At 46.3% G+C, this 15,937-nt stretch overlaps 1 long non-coding RNA gene across 1 annotated transcript in view; it reads left to right on the top strand.

The window, feature by feature from the left end:
* Positions 1 to 14,741, top strand: part of LOC137542319 (uncharacterized) — a 71,106-nt gene extending 56,365 nt beyond the window's left edge. Inside the window, exons 3-4 of the long non-coding RNA XR_011025397.1 lie at positions 9,758 to 9,819; positions 14,555 to 14,741. This is a non-coding gene — a long non-coding RNA (uncharacterized lncRNA). The remainder of the gene's footprint in view (positions 1 to 9,757; positions 9,820 to 14,554) is intronic.
* The last annotated feature ends 1,196 nt before the right edge of the window (positions 14,742 to 15,937 follow it).

Raw genomic sequence — 15,937 nt, 5'->3', positions numbered from 1 at the left:
GCGATGTAAATATTTACCATTTGGCTCCAGTGCAGGCGCAGTATCCGCTCTTCCCACGGAGATAGGCAAAAATAGCCGATCTCCGTTGGGACGCTCTACTGCGCAGGTGCAAGTCTCCATCGCCTGTGCAGTAGAGCGGACCCGACAGAGATCGGCTATTTTCGCCTATCTCCATCAGAAGAGCCGCAACAGCGCCGCTGCCGGAGCCCTAAAAGGTAAATATTGCACAGGCTGCTGGATTTGTCGCCTGTGCGATCCGGGGGCTGCAGCGAGGCCGCCGTGGGACACAGGAGGACGGGGGAAGCCTCGATAGGGTCCAGAGGCTTCCCCCTACTGAGGTGAGTCAATTTATCATGCAGGGCCTTGGGTGTGTTGTTGCTGTTGGTCTCCACCCGTTTGACATGGCTCCTTTAAAGAACAACTGTTAACCATCATATGCACCCACAAAAAATACATACGTAAGTAAATAAATGCTTTCTCTACTTACATATCAGATGTAATGCACTGTCCACATTTTGGTTTCTATTCAATTTATATTATTTTCCTGGCAGGGGCCATCTTGTGCCCTCCAGGTTAAAGAATCCCCCCTCTGTATCCCCCTCCTCTCTGCACTGATTCAGAACACAGCGGGGAGGATAAAGGCAGCAGGCACAGACTCACCTAATAATGTATCCCAAGTGCTGGCATTCCCATCTGTGCTCTGCTCTACCACCGGAGGCAGTGCAGAGTATAGAAGGGAACTGCAGCGCCTGGAACCATTATTCAGGAAGTCAGTGTGCAGCTCCTTTATCCTTCCCCAATATTCAGCACGGGGAAGAGGGAGAATTCTGCGGGCAGCAGAGAGGGAGCCCACATGCCTCTGGAGGAGGGGGGCCGAGCACAGTGACAGGAGACAGCCTCTGGCCATTCTCCCTGCGCACTAATGCGGCTGAAACATAGAGAGTGAAGGGGAGAGCAGGCATCCAATCACAGCGCAGAGAGGTGCGTGACAGAGGCTTCAGCCAATCAGGCTGATACAGCATAGCATGTCACTTCTCTTTTGCGTCTGTGTTAGTCTGCCCACTATTTAAAGGAAACGTGAAGTGAGAGGGATATAGTGGTAGATAGATAGATAGATAGATAGATAGATAGATAGATAGATAGATAGATAGATAGATAGATAGATAGATAGATGTTTCTGACTAAAGTCTAACTACATTAGCTGCATGCTTGTTTCAGGTGTGTGATTCAGACACTATTCAGAGTGTCTGATTCAGAGTGATCAACAGGACTGCCAGGCAACTTGTATTGTTTAAGGAAATAAATATGGCAGCCTCCGGATACCTCCCGCTTCAGGATCCCTTTAAGTGGTCGCCATAAGATCACCTTGTTAGTCGTTCATCTTTTCCCTGCTTGCATTACATGCTTTCTCCTTCCTGTAGGTCACGTCAGGATTGCCAGCTTTGAATTGTTTCCACTCTCGAGACTTTTATACTTGACAGTCCCAGAATACCATCAGCTGTGACTCACTGTCTCCTCTGTGCACATAAACCAAGTTTTCCCACACCCCATCTATTCTGCAGGGACCTCTCTTTGCTGACTCATCCTGCATTTCTGCTAGGCCCTTCTCTTATCCCTCCAGAGATGACAGTGGACACAGGATCCCTCCTGGCATTTGCAGGTCACATGACTTTGTGCTGCCATCTTGTTTATTGGTGAGTCTATAAATGGCTGCTGAACAAAAGTTCAAGGTGATTAGCTTAAAACTGTTTGTGAATGTATAAAGATGATGTAAAAGTTTCATATGTGAAGATCACTTATGTTGAAGAAGATACACAGCATATGCTACCACTACACAAATCGATATCGGAATCATATTTCGCCTAGAACTGGGTCTTGCCCGTAATTGGACTTGGCACGGACATGGCTTTAGTGCAAAAAAAATAGGACATGCACATGCCTCCTCTAGGCAGAGGCGGTGTTTGCCTTCTAACTCAGGTCGTTTAAAATGGTTTTGCCCAGGAGGTGAATGCAGGGAACACTTTTAACTACCGTGCTGTCAATGTAGATTGGAGCAGAGGAGGAGGCATTCTTCCTAAAGTCAAAAATCATCTCAACAGTTTTGGCGGCCTTTAGGATCAACCTGTTCTCACTGCATATTCTGTTAGCCTGCTGACGGTAGGCTTTCTTGTCTTTGTTTGTAGTGGGGCCTACTATGGTCATGTCATTAGCAAATTTGATGACTTTGACAGAGTCTGATGTGAATCTGCAGTTATTTGTATAGCGGGAGAACAGGATCAGTGAGAGGACGCAGCCTTGTGGGGCCCCAGTGTTGGTGACCCTCGACTGCGAGGTGATAGTGCGCAATTTGTGATCCACAGGCGTAGGGAAGGGTGTACATGGAGTGCTGCCAGGTTTTCTTGTAGTATGCGAGAGCTGATGGAGTTGAAGGCTGAGCTGAAGTCTAAGAGGAGGTTTCTGGCATATGAGTCTGGTCTGTACAGGTGGTCGCTGATGAGCTCCAGGCAGATATTAATTGGAATGGATCCATAAGGGACAAAGCGGAGAGCTTTTGGAGGGCCATAACCACTATTTCAAATGTCTTCATGATGATGTAAGAGCCACCGCCCTGAAATTATTGAGTTCGGAGACTCCCTGCTTTTTGGGGACTGGGATGATGAACCTCTTGAAGCATGCAGGGACCTTTGCCTCCTGAAGGGATTTTGTATAGACGGTGGTGATAATAGGATTGAGCTGTCTAGGGCAAGTTCTCAGACAGGCTGGTGACATAGCATCAGGGCCTGAGGCTTTTCTGGCATTCAGCGTTGACAGGTGGCGCCGGAACATTGCCCTCTATCACAACTGGAGGAGGAGGGCATGGACCTGGCATGTTGACAACAGTGGCAGTGGGTGGGGGTGACACTGGATAAGCCCACAGGTGCCTCCTGACTCTCAAACCTGCAATAGAAATTACTGAGGTTTTCAACTAGCTCAGTACTAGGCGTTGCGTGTTGAGGAGTGGCTTGTAGTTGGTGGCGGCCTTAAAGAGGGACTGTCGTAAAAATCTTAAAATTTAAAACACATACAAATAATAAGTACATTTCTTTCAGAGTAAAATGAGCCATAAATTACTTTTCTCCTATGTTGCTGTCACTTACAATAGGTAGTAGAAATCTGACAGTACTGACAGATTTTGGGCTAGTTCATCTCTCCATAGGGGATTCTCAGCATGGCCTTTATTCTTTATAAAGACGTTCCCTGAAAAATCTTTATACAAAGATGCTGGCCAGCCTCACTGCTCGCTGCACGCTATTTTGGCAGTTGGGCAGAGCAACTACCATTCACTAAGTGCTTTTAAAAATTAAGAAAACCCTGAAAACTCCCCTATGAGAAGATAGGCTAGTCCAAAATCTGTCACTAATGTCAGATTTCTACTACCTACTGTAAGTGACAGCAACATAGGAGAGAAGTAATGTATGGCTCATTTTACTTAGGAAGAAATATACTTCTTATTTGTGTTTTAAATTTTCAGTTGTTTACGACAGTTCCTTTTTAAGCCACTTCGAAATATAATTTGCCATGAGGATATGGCCCACATGGCAAATGATCAAACATTCCCCAGGCAGAAATCAATCATGTAGCAGTGTTAGGCTCCCTGCACACTGCAAATCCGTTTTCCGATTCCGTTTCCGATTTTTAATTCAGATTTTCCCTGAATACATGCAACAGAAAAACGGATCAAAAAATGCAGCATGCAGTAAAGATTAAAAATCTGAATCGGAATCGGATGTAAAAACAGATTAAAAAGCGGAATCGGAAATGTATGCAGTGTGCAAGAGGCCTTAAAGTGTACCAGAGCCAAATTGTCACAATCTGCATCTGCTGGTGATGTCATGAATTAACTACCTTTGTTTCACCAGCAGATGTCATCGTTCTCCTCAGTGATTTGGCAGCATGAACTTCTCTCTGCCGACCAGCAGAGGGCTCACTTCTCCAGGAATGGTATTTCTCCACAGACTGTTGCTAGGAGGAGGTCTTGGACTGTCACATGATCTCCCAGCATGGTATGTAAGACACACCTGAACATTCACCTGTTGCTAGCTCATTGTTATTGTTCTAGTCATCCTGTTCTGAGTTCCCTTTTCCTGGAGAAGTTCCTAGTTATCCTGTATCCCTATGCTCTGTAGTCCTCCCGTGTATGACCTTGTGCTTGTATTATTGACGATTCTTTGCCTAAGTGATTACTGGTATTGTTTTATCTCCTGGTTATAACTTATGCTTGTTGACCTTCTGCTTGCTTGCACTTTGTGTCCTGCATCTCGTGTTGCATATACCTCTTGTGTATATATTTATCAGATTACAGGGTCAGTGTGCACACATTATATACACTGGGTTTACTTATCATAAATCACCTTATGCAGGGAGGCCCTTGTATATGCCCTGAATTATGTGTATGCTATTGAATACATTTGCCTGCAAGCCATTGTCTGTTCATACCTGATCATTGTGGTTGTGCATGTATGCCTATTGAATACATTTGCCTGCTAGATATTTTTCATTGTTGCTTTGCATGAGTTTAATGCACAGCATATTACTTTGTTTCATTACTAATATAATCTCCATTATTCTTTCTTCCTGTTTTTTTTTTTTTTTCAGTTCTTTCCTATCAGTGACTTTTCTGCCTTGTTGCGGGTTTGTGCGTTGCTTCATGTGCAGTGCACAATCTCCATGCAATTCATTACACAAATACATACTTAAAGAGAGTCTGAAGCGAGAATAAATCTCGCTTCAGACCTCATAGATAGCAGGGGCATGTGTGCCCCTGCTAAAACGCCGCTATCCCGCGGCTTAACGGGGGTCCCTTCACCCCCAAATCCCCTCCGTAAAGCGGGGGAGCGCTTCCGCATTAGGGCAGGGCTAACCGCCTCAGCCCTGCCCCACGCGCGTCTGTCAGACGCGTATCTCCGCCTCTCCCCTGCCCCCCTGTCTTCCTTCACTGAGAGGGGCGGGGGAGAGGCGGCGATGCGCGTCTGATAGACGCGACTGGAGGCAGGGCTGCAGCAGTTAGCCCTGCCTCCAGGAAGGGAAGATTTACGACCAACTATACGACCAAGGTTTGCGGGTGAAGGGACCCCCGTTTAGCCGCGCGATACCGGCGTTTTAGCAGGGGCACACATGCCCCTGCTAAGTATGAGCTCTGAAGCAAGATTTATTCTCGCTTCAGAGTCTCTTTAAAGCAAACCTGAACTTAAAAATAAACATACACGTCATACTTACCTCCCATGTAGTCTACACATCAATCTCTCACATGTCCTCTTTGTCCACTGTAATTAGTGAAATATGCACGCACCCACCCCCTCCTCCAGAAACTCATCACCAATGAGAGATCACCATGGCCAATCAGAGGGGAAGCTTTGGCACGCGACTGATCGGGCAAGGGGTGCTGGCACCAGACCGACCAATCACAGCCATCTGCTGCTCCTTTTGTTAACTGGTGCCGATGGTTTTGCAGGCGGGACCACGGCACCATCATTGGGCCAGTCACTGCACTCGATCAGTAGCAGTGACCTACCAGATGCAGTGCAGTGAACGAGTACAGTGATTGGCCCAATAATGGTGCCATGGTCCTGCCCGCAAGATCATCGGCACAAGTTAGCAAAAGGAGCAGCAGGCGGCTGTGATTGGCAGGTCAGGTGTCAGCACCACTGCCTTACTGGTCGCGTGCCAAAGCTTCCTCATTAGGTGGCCATAGTAATCTCTGGCCGGTGATAGGAATTTTCCGTAGCGTGCCTTGATAAGAAACATATAACGACACCTCACCTGCTTATGATGTCATGGGAAAGGATGGCAGATGCCACCAGTTAAATGAGGAAGGGGATGCATATGAGAAGGGTAGTGTGTGTGCTGGGAAGGCGGGCAGGAGAACAGAGAGGAGGCAGGTGCCAGGTTGCCCAAACTGCTTGTCTAAACTAACCCCCTAGATTTTGCAGCCTGAATCAGGTGGTTTCATGGTAGTTCTGCGCAAGAATAGGTTCAAGGACCAAAGCAATAAAAATAGAAGTTAGTTGTAGGCAGTGTAGCTATCCCCCACTAGAGGGCAGTGTTGTAAGGCAGGAGAGCTAGCAGAAGACTTGTGCTTCCAGATTGCACACGTTACATCACAACACAACCAACTGCTATTAATTGTCACCTTCTCCCATCCTCTGTGTTATCCCCACCCCCCACTCTCCCAGTACCAAACAGTCTGTTGAGCAAATAATTCCTAAAACAGTCGCCAGGAACGATCACCAACAATCATTCCCGGCAACAATTGATTACTGTCTATACACAGGTTCACTGTGGAGAAAGTGTGTTTCACATCCAATTTCGATTGGCTAATTACTGGACAATTTTGCCAACTCCGATGTAGTAAGAGGACCAACAGATTTTGAATGCTATTTACAGATTGTACAGGTAAGCTTTTATACTAAATGGAAGTGATAACACTGTCCTGCAACTTCCACCTTCGTAACATCTGTAAGATTCGCCCTTTCCTGACCTCTGCCACCACCAAACTCCTCATCCATGCCCTCATAATTTCCCGCCTTGACTACTGCAATGCACTGTTGTCTGGTCTCCCTATGACCCGAACAGCCCCACTGCAGTCCACCATGAATGTGGCAGCCAGAATTATCCACTGCTCCCATCGCTCCACCATGGCGGATACCCTCTTTGAATCCCTCCACTGGCTTCCTATCCAGTCCAGAATCAGATTCAAGATACTGTGTCTGACCTACAAATCTGTGGACAAAACCTGTCCAACCTACATTTCCGATCTTACGCAGAGGTACACACCTAGCCGCTCACTCCGCTCTTCCAATGAACTTCGCCTAACCGCCCCCCACATCACCCAGTCTCATGCACGCCTCCAGGACTTCTCAAGAGCTGCTCCAACACTATGGAACTCCTTACCTCCACCCATTAGGGCAGCCCCCTCCTTCAACATCTTCAAGAAAGCCCTCAAAACTCACCTTTTCGCTCTGGCCTACTGCCCCTCACAAGTGCTCTAAACCCACAGCTGAACTCTGGTCTCCTACCTCTCGTGTCCCTACCTCTCCCTTTAGAGTGTAAGCCTTTGGGCAGGGTCCTCCTCCTTTTGTGTCCAACCTGATCATGCACCTCCATTACTGTGAACCCATGCTAGGCATCTGAGTGAACCTAACTTGCCTAATCTCCATGCTCCCCTCCAGTGACTGACTAAGCATTACCTTGTACTCATACTGTGCTGCATGATCTGATCTTTCTTGTATTGAGGTATTGTCATTTTGCTGTATGTCACCCCTAAATATTGTATGTATCCCTATTTATTGTCCAGCGCTGCGTAATATGTTGGCGCTTTATAAATACAATAAATAAATAATTGTCCAATCAGAATTGTATGTGTGTACCAGCTCAAAGGAATACCAATGTTCTTCCAGCCCCTGCAGTCTTATCAAGTTCCTTGCTGTAGTCCTGACCCCCTCCAAGCTACTACCAGCCTCTCCGAAAGAGGAGTGTTGCCAAGTGTCATATTGCCTATGCAAGGCCCCGTCCATGTACCTCCTCGATCGTGCTCCCATGGGAGGGAGCTTTTTGCGCTTGTGCAGTTCTTAAATTGCACATACGTAGAACACTCCCAGTTAAGGGCAAGTGATGAAGGATCTGTCCTGTGCATGCCAATTAGCTAGATCTTTTGGAGAGTACAGCAGCACCCTGAAGGGAATCAGAACTACAGAGAGGGACCTGATAGACTGCTGAAGGGCTGGAATAAGCCCCAGGCAAGTAAATCTGAACTTCCCCCGCCTCAGTAATACTTAGAGACTCTGAAGCTAGAAAAGTTTGATATTTTTACCTGCTAGTATGCATAAGCTTTATGATGAGAGCTGAAGCGCCACATTCCAGCGGCAAAATGAGGGATTTCTACCCCCCAAATCCCGGGGAAAACATCCATGACTGTCAAAGCCAGGGAGGCAGAGCTTAACGCTGCAGCTCTGCCTCTAATGAAGTCAATCTCCGTACGGATCGCCGCCTCTCCCCGCCCCTCTCAGTGAAGGAAGCTACTGTAGCGTGGATCGGGGGGTCGGCCCTAGAGCTGCGCAGCCGCGGCCAGCTCCGGCGGCCATATTGGCAGAGGCTGGAGAGCCCGGGGGCGGGGGGGGGCTATTGAGCGACGGGGACACGGAGGGCGCGGATGGCGTCCTCCATGACTTTTAAAAAGATGCAGGTACGTAACTTTTTTTTTTTTTTTAATATTTTGACCTCGTAAGTCCTTTTAAAGACTAAAAACCTGTCAGGAGTCAAATCCTTTGTGGCAGTTGTCCTCCTCATTCATTCAGTCGACTCCAACTCTGCATGACCATATGTAATTCTGCACACCAGATGTCTGTCAATCACGGCTTCTTTCAGCTGTTGAATAGGCATGTTCATAGCTTGTTTATGTTTATACTGTCTTTCCATCTTAGCCTTTGTCATCCTTCTTCTTTTCAATTTTTCCAAGCATCTAGGATTTCTTCAAAGAATCTGGTCTTCTCATTATATGACCAAAGTATTTGAGTTTTCAAGTGGAGCTGAACTCAGAACTTCCTCTCTGCTCTAAAAGATAAGCAACAGCAAAATAACCTTAAAAAAAATCTTTGTTACAGCTGAAACAAATCCCGAAAGAAATCTGCAGTGTTTCTACTTCTTGCTTTCATGGAAGCAGACATTAACATCCTGTGTTTTCCAATTACCTCTCAGACTGTGTCAGCTGACACAACTTAGGGATCAAATTATAACTTGTGATTTGTCACAGGTGAGGGGGAATTAGACAAGCTAAACGCTCTAAATACAAACGGTGCATTTCTCTACATACTCCTTCTGTTATGTGCAAGAGTTCAGGTTCACTTTAATAGTAGTATAAGCCCTCCTGCAGCTGCCTTGTGTCCACCCCGTCACTGCGCAGTGCGTGGACCGGACCATGGGGTCTCCTCATTCGCACTTCTGTCGCTGGGTGCGTTCTGTACATGCACAGTACAGATTTTCCCATACTGTGCATGCACGGAGCGCTTCTGTCCACTGGGGTGCGATCAGGAGGCGCATGGACTGGGGCTGGGCATCCAAATGAAAGAGGGGCGCCGCTTCAGGGGGCTGGTAGAACCTGTACGTTTTTTTTTGTTTGTTTGTTTTGGGTTTTTTTGCTTTAGGTTACCTTTAAGTATTGACTGGTTGGATCTTGTAGCAGTCGGAGGAACTCTCGCTAGCGTTCTCCATATCCATGGTTTAACAGCATCAATTTTCTACACATAACCTTATTTATAGTCCTACCTTCACAGCCATGTTACCAGAGCTGGGACAAGGTCCTCCAGCACCCAAGGCTGAAACACCAAAGTGCGCCCCTCCATCCCTGCCTCCCCAGCTGTCACACACTGATTGCTATTAGACTAAGAGGGCCACAGGGCCCACAACCTCCCCAACACCTTAATATCTAGTTATCTGGCTTGCTGTCACTGCTATGTATCCCCTTTTCTTATTTATTTCTGCTTCAAACACAATTAGGAATGACAGCTGAATGAATTGTGCGCCCCCTCCTACACTGCGCCCTGAGGCTGGAGCATGCCTCGGCCCGGCCCTGCATGTTACTACTGTACTGGGAAGATCATGGCTCTGGCAGTACGAACAAGTAAAAGCAAAACAATTATGTTTTTGTCCACTAGATGGCAGGCTTGTATCTGTAGAAGAATAACTGACTCTTCCAACTAAATAACACAATGGAATCTTGCAGGACAAGTCTGGAGAATGCGACCTTTGTCAGCTGTGGAATTTACCCCAATCACAAAGATGCAGGTAAAGTATGCAGCACATAAATAAGGCTCTTAATGAGTTGTGTAAGTTGGCTAATGTGTATGCACCATCTGAGTGATTGAAGGGTGTTGTTTTAAATGAGCAGGTATGTGTTTGCATTGTCATGCAGGCTCTGAACTTTGTTCAGAACATCCAAACTGTCCTGGGTTCATTGGAAAAAAAGAAAAATCTTTTGTAGAGGATCCTGCATGCAAGCGTAATCACACAACCACTAATACTCAACTTCATTTAGGGGGAGGCATGGCTGCTACAGGCCCACAGAGCCCCTCTCCTGCATTCTATGTCCTTTAGGATCTAATGGACAGTGTTCCTCTGCTTTTTCACCAGGCACCCTTACTTAGGAGCTCACACAGAACTGTCAGCATTAAATCAGTCCAGCAGTAGGAAGAGCCACAGTTCAACTGTCAACTTTGTCTCTGCCAGTCCATTCCACATCCTGGAAACTTTGTCCCTGGCAGTCCAGTCTGCTTCCTATCAACTTTGTCCCAACCAGTCCAGGCCACAGCCTGCCAACCTTGTCCCTTCCAGTCCAAGCCACAGCCTGCCAATCTTGTCCCTGCCAGTCCAAGCCACAGCCTGCCAATCTTGTCCCTGCCAGTCCAGGCTACAGCCTGCCAACCTTGTCCCTGCCAGTCCAAGCCACAGCCTGCCAATCTTGTCCCTGCCAGTCTAAGCTACAGCCTGCCAACCTTGTCCCTGCCAGTCCAAGCCACAGCCTGCCAATCTTGTCCCTGCCAGTCCAAGCCACAGCCTGCCAATCTTGTCCCTGCCAGTCCAGGCCACAGCCTGCCAACCTTGTCCCTGCCAGTCCAGGTCACAGCCTGCCAACCTTGTCCCTGCCAGTCCAGGCTACAGCCTGCCAACCTTGTCCCTGCCAGTCCAAGCCACAGCCTGCCAATATTGTCCAGGCCACAGCCTGTCAACCTTGTCCCTGCCAGTCCAGGCCGCAGCCTGCCAGCCTTGTCCCTGTCAGTCCAGGCCACAGCCTGCCAATCTTGTCCCTGCCAGTCCAGGCCACAGCCTGCCAATCTTGTCCCTGCCAGGCCACAGTCTGCCAACCTGCCAGTCCAGGCCACAGCCTGCCAACCTTGTCCCTGCCAGTCCAGGCCACAGCCTGCCAATCTTGTCCCTGCCAGTCCAGGTTGCAGCCTGTCAACCTTGTCCTGTCCAGTCCACAGTTTGTCATCATGGTCCCCAGTGTCAGTTGTAGTAATAATGGGGCCCCCAGGCAAGATTAATATGCCCCCCCTCCCCCCACCTGACAGATACCCCCACTGACCAAAAGACATCATTAGAAGCCCCTTGTTGCAGCCAAATTTCCCCCAGGGCCCCTGATCTGACTAACCCTCCCCTTAGATCACACCTCACTTGTGCTCTCGTGGGGGCACCTGCAATGTATTTGGCAGTGTAGCATCTTACCTTTTCCAGCAGGGGTGCTCCTCTGTCAGTCCTTCATTGCTGTATTGCAGGGTCCCCTGGGGAACACAGGTAAGTTTGGAAGGCAGACATCTTGGGGGCCCTTACAGGCTCTGGGACCTTGGGGCAATTGCCCCCTTTGCCTCTATGGAAGTTCCGGCCCTGATGGTCTAGTCTGCAATCCGTCTTCCTGGTCCTTGCCTGTCTTGTTCATAGTCTATCCTGCTGGTTTTTGCCTGTCCCGTCCACAGACTGTCATCTTGTTGCCTGCCTGTCCAGTTCACTGTCTTTCAATTCTGGTCCCTGATTTCAGCTGGTAGTTATTCTTACTGATCCCACCTGCTCTCTCCAGACTGCGTGGTTCACCGTCAATGGTTGAGGCAATCTTGCGGATATCAAGCTGGTCTCCATCTACCCTGTCCAAGACCAGCGGTCACTTATACTCCACTCCCTAAGACAGCTCCTTGTGATTAAGAGGTTAGTTAAAAAAAAAATCATCTCCCTGGAATTCATAGTAGGCATTTTTTTCTTAATCAAGTTTTGCTAGGTCTCTTATGTCTCCACTGAAGACCTCTGGAAAAGCTTCTTTTTATTTTTTCTGTTACTACCCATGTGGTGAACATGGCTGCTTCCATGAAAATTACTAATCACACAGCCCTCAGTGCTGGATCAGAGGAGGGCGAGAGGCTTCCTTCTACTTGGTTACATCGTTATTTGGGTTGAAAAAATACATAAGTCCATCAAGTTCAACTGAGGTAAGTATCTAAATGAGCTGTGCAAATCTATCTACTTTCTGGCGGAAGGTCAATGAGTCTAATTGGTGACAGACTTTCCAGACCTGCTGTCTCCTAGAATTGTGTTCTTTTGTCTGATTGACCTGGAGCATCTCAGAAGGCACCAAAAAGAACCTTCCTCAGGCCCCCTCCAGTAAAAACTGAATACAGGTGGTTAACAGAGCCCCCCTCCCCCTCTATAATATTGCCCTGCTAAATTCAATAAAATTTGGTATGAATAGATAAAGATCCATGCCCCCTGAACCCTCGAATTAGATAGTTGTCGGCTCACCCATCTAGACAGTGAGAACCAAGCGGGTTGTTACCCCCCCCCCCCCCCCCCTCCTTTTTTCCTTCTCTTCAATTCTCACCTGTTTCTTATACTCTTTGGGGCTGATTCATGAAGCTACGCTGCTGTAGCAGCACAAGCTCCATGACGGCACCTCAAGCTAAGTTCAAGGCTGCAAACCTGGTCTTGCAGTGTAGCGTGCCTTCCTTAGTTACGCACGCTGCTTACATAGCAACGCAAGTTCCTTTAAGTGACGGCCGTTGTTATGAAGTATCGTGATCAAGATACATCACTAGAGCGGTCGATGCTACTTTAACCTCTTGAGGACCAGAGGTTTACACCCCCTAGTGACCAGGCCAATTTTTACAATTTGGCACTTTAACAGTTTATTGCTCTGGCATACACCTTAGCACCAGAAGGAATTTTACCTCCTTTTCTTTTCACAAATAGAGCTTTCTTTTGGTGGTATGTCATTGCTACTGCTATTTTATTTATTTATTTATTTTTTTAAAAAAGCCTGAAATGTTTTTAAAAAACATACAGATTTATTTATTTATTGAATTTATAAAGCGCCAACATATTACGCAGCGCAATTAACAGATAAGTTAATTGATTTCCCCCTTAATTGGCCCTAGACTAAGATACATACACTACACTATACATACATATGACTATGGTATGGATTCCATTGTGAGCCCCTCAGAGGGACAGTTAGTGATAAGACCATATACTCTGTACAGCGTGCGTAAGATGTCAGCGCTATATAAATACTTTTTGATAAATAAAATAAACACCCTGCCAGCACCAATTGCTGGCTGGCAGGCTGATCACTGGGATCCACTGCGCAGGCTGACGGGAGCAAGTGCTGGTGCGAGTGCGAGCTCCGGTCAAATCTTGTTCCTTGCGAGATGTCGCATATATGCGTCGCGGAGGAACAAGAGAGCCGCCATCCCGCCGTTATTCTGCGTTAGGCGGTTGGGAAGAGGTTAATTAACATATTTCACAGCAGCCGGCATCGAACCATTTCAGCCTTTAGTCATTTTTCACTTTATGCATACGAGCAATTTTCACCTCCCATTCTTTTGCCAATAACTTTATCACTAATTATCTTATTTTTTCCACCACTAATTAGGCTTTCTTTGAGTGGTACATTTTGCTAAGAATAATTTTTTTTAAATGCATTTTAACAGGAAAATTAAGGAGAAAAAATGGGTTATTACACCATTTTATGTCCCTATCATAATGTATAGCGCCATTATTTTATTTAGAAATAAAGGTGTATTTTTTTCAGCTTTGCGTCCATCACTATTTACAAGCTTATAATTTAAAAAATATTAATAATATAATCTCTTGACATGCAAATCAAAAAAGTTTAGACCCTTAGGTAACTATTTGGTTTTTTTGGTTGGTTGTTTGTTTTGTTTTGTTTTTTAAAATTGTAATTTTTAAAAAAAAAAAATTTTTTTTACGTTTAAAAATTGTATTTGGGTATTTTTTGGGTGTGAGGGTCAACAGTAAATTTTAAATGTATTTTATTGTGTTTTTATGTGAAAAAAAAAATGTACATGTAGTATTATTATTTGGCCACAGTCATTTTTTTTTATTCCATCCTGTAAGCGAGCACTCTCGCTTACAGGAAGTACAAGGAGGATATGATTTTTATTTTATTTTTTTGTTTAATGCTCAGAAAGACTGCGGCTTCTGATAAGAAGCTGTTGGTCTTTGTACCGAGGACTTAGATCAATGAATGGGAACTATGTTCCCATACATTGATCTCTGGGCTAACGGGGGGGGGGGGGCACTACGGGAGCGCGCAGCAACGCAACAAAATGGTTAAAGGAACACGCATTGGTATGTAAGCAGCGCGTGTAACTAAGTAAAGCACGCTATGCTGCAAGACCGAGCATAGCGTCGAGCCTTTAATTTAGCTTGCGATGCTGTCATGGAGCTCGTGCTACTATTGCAGAGCAGCTTCATGAATCAGCCCCTTTCATCTCTTCCTCCCTAGCTCTTTTCACCTCTACTTTTATCCTCTTCTAGTTAAGTGTGTTCTCATTTAACATACATTGGTTGGAGCAATGGGACGACGATAGTGGCTACTTCTAGGCCATAACTTTTACTCTCATGTTCTGTTCTCAGCATATCTTAGAGGGTAACTGACATCATTGTTATGCATAGCAAATGTTGTCTATATTTCCACCTTTTACACCCTATATGGTGCTTGTTATTGTATCTACAGTCTTTTGGGTATGCATCAGTATAAACTGTGAATCAATAACATTGATGTGATTGATGCTTATCCTACCCTGCAAAGAGACTTCTGACCGTAGAATTAGAGACAAAGCCCTCCTTGCCTGGAGCCAATCAGCTGTTCAGGTTATTCCAGAATTTCACCAAAAAATAACAAGATGGCAGAGTCTGTGCTATTTAAGGTATGTAGAACATGACAGTGATTAGATCAAGCAGATAAAAGGCTTGCTTGAGGTTTGTGTTAAACATTTTAAAGGGAAAAATGTAGGCGGCACACCACAGGCGATACTTAAAGCAGTGTATTAAGGTGCGAGTCACACGACATGTTTTAGGCTACGCCCCCTCTCCCCCTCCCATGAGAGATGTCGTCTAGTAAATTCCTTTGAGATTATCACAGATGTTTTAGAACTCATCAAAATGTATATATTTAAAAGAGAAGTGCATTGGCAACTATGTGGTCAGAGCAGATAAATGAGAAAAACATGGATGGCACTCTGCCCTTGCAGTGCTGGGTCCCCAATTCAAATATATCTGGTCGAAAAAACCTGCGCAGGCAAAGGATGGTCCCGTCGGCAGGAGTGCAAAAGAGGACGCATGCGGCTGGGCCGCACATGTGCAGAAGAGAAGAGCTGGCTGAATTAGCAGAGGTGATGCGAGAAGGGAGCAGCCAGGAATGATAGACTACATGGGGCTGGAAGACGCCCCAGGTAAGTATAAATCATGCAGTACCTGACATCTCACTTTAAATGGATTAAACTGAAAGAGGATCTTTACTGAATCAAACTTAATGAATAAACTTGCCGTGTAGACATATACAGTATGTATCCTATGGCCTGGCTTCACGCTCGTGGGTCGTAACCATGCGCAGGGGGGGGGGGGGGGGGTTGCAGCATGCGCCTATTGGCCAAACACCCGTTATTTAACGGACAGGCCTTTATATTTATTATTTATATAATGTATTTATACAGCACCGACATATTACACAGCGCTGTACATTAGTTAAGGTTACAGACAATCTTTAGGGGTGACAAACAGCAATATAACAATACAGGAATACATGCAAACCAGATCACGCAGCACAGTATGAGTACCAGGTAATGCTTAGTCAGTCACTGGATGGGAGCATGGAGATTAGACAAGTCGAGTTCACTCGGATCCATAGGATGGGTGTGTGGTAATGGAGGTGCACAAACAGGTAGGAGACATAAGGAGTTTTCAGGGCCTTCTTGAAGATGTTGAAGGAGGGGGAAACCCTAATGGTGGAAGGTAGGGAGCTCCATAGTGCTGAAGTAGCTCTTGAGAAGTCCTGGAGGCGTGCATGGGATTAGGTGATGCGGGGGGCGGTCATTGGAAGAGCGGAGTGAGCGGCTAG

This window comes from Hyperolius riggenbachi, chromosome 12, assembly GCF_040937935.1.
Source record: "Hyperolius riggenbachi isolate aHypRig1 chromosome 12, aHypRig1.pri, whole genome shotgun sequence".
Taxonomy (NCBI): Eukaryota; Metazoa; Chordata; class Amphibia; order Anura; family Hyperoliidae; genus Hyperolius; species Hyperolius riggenbachi.
Note: the sequence above shows the minus strand (reverse complement) of the source record. Positions and strands in the feature narration are given on the sequence as shown.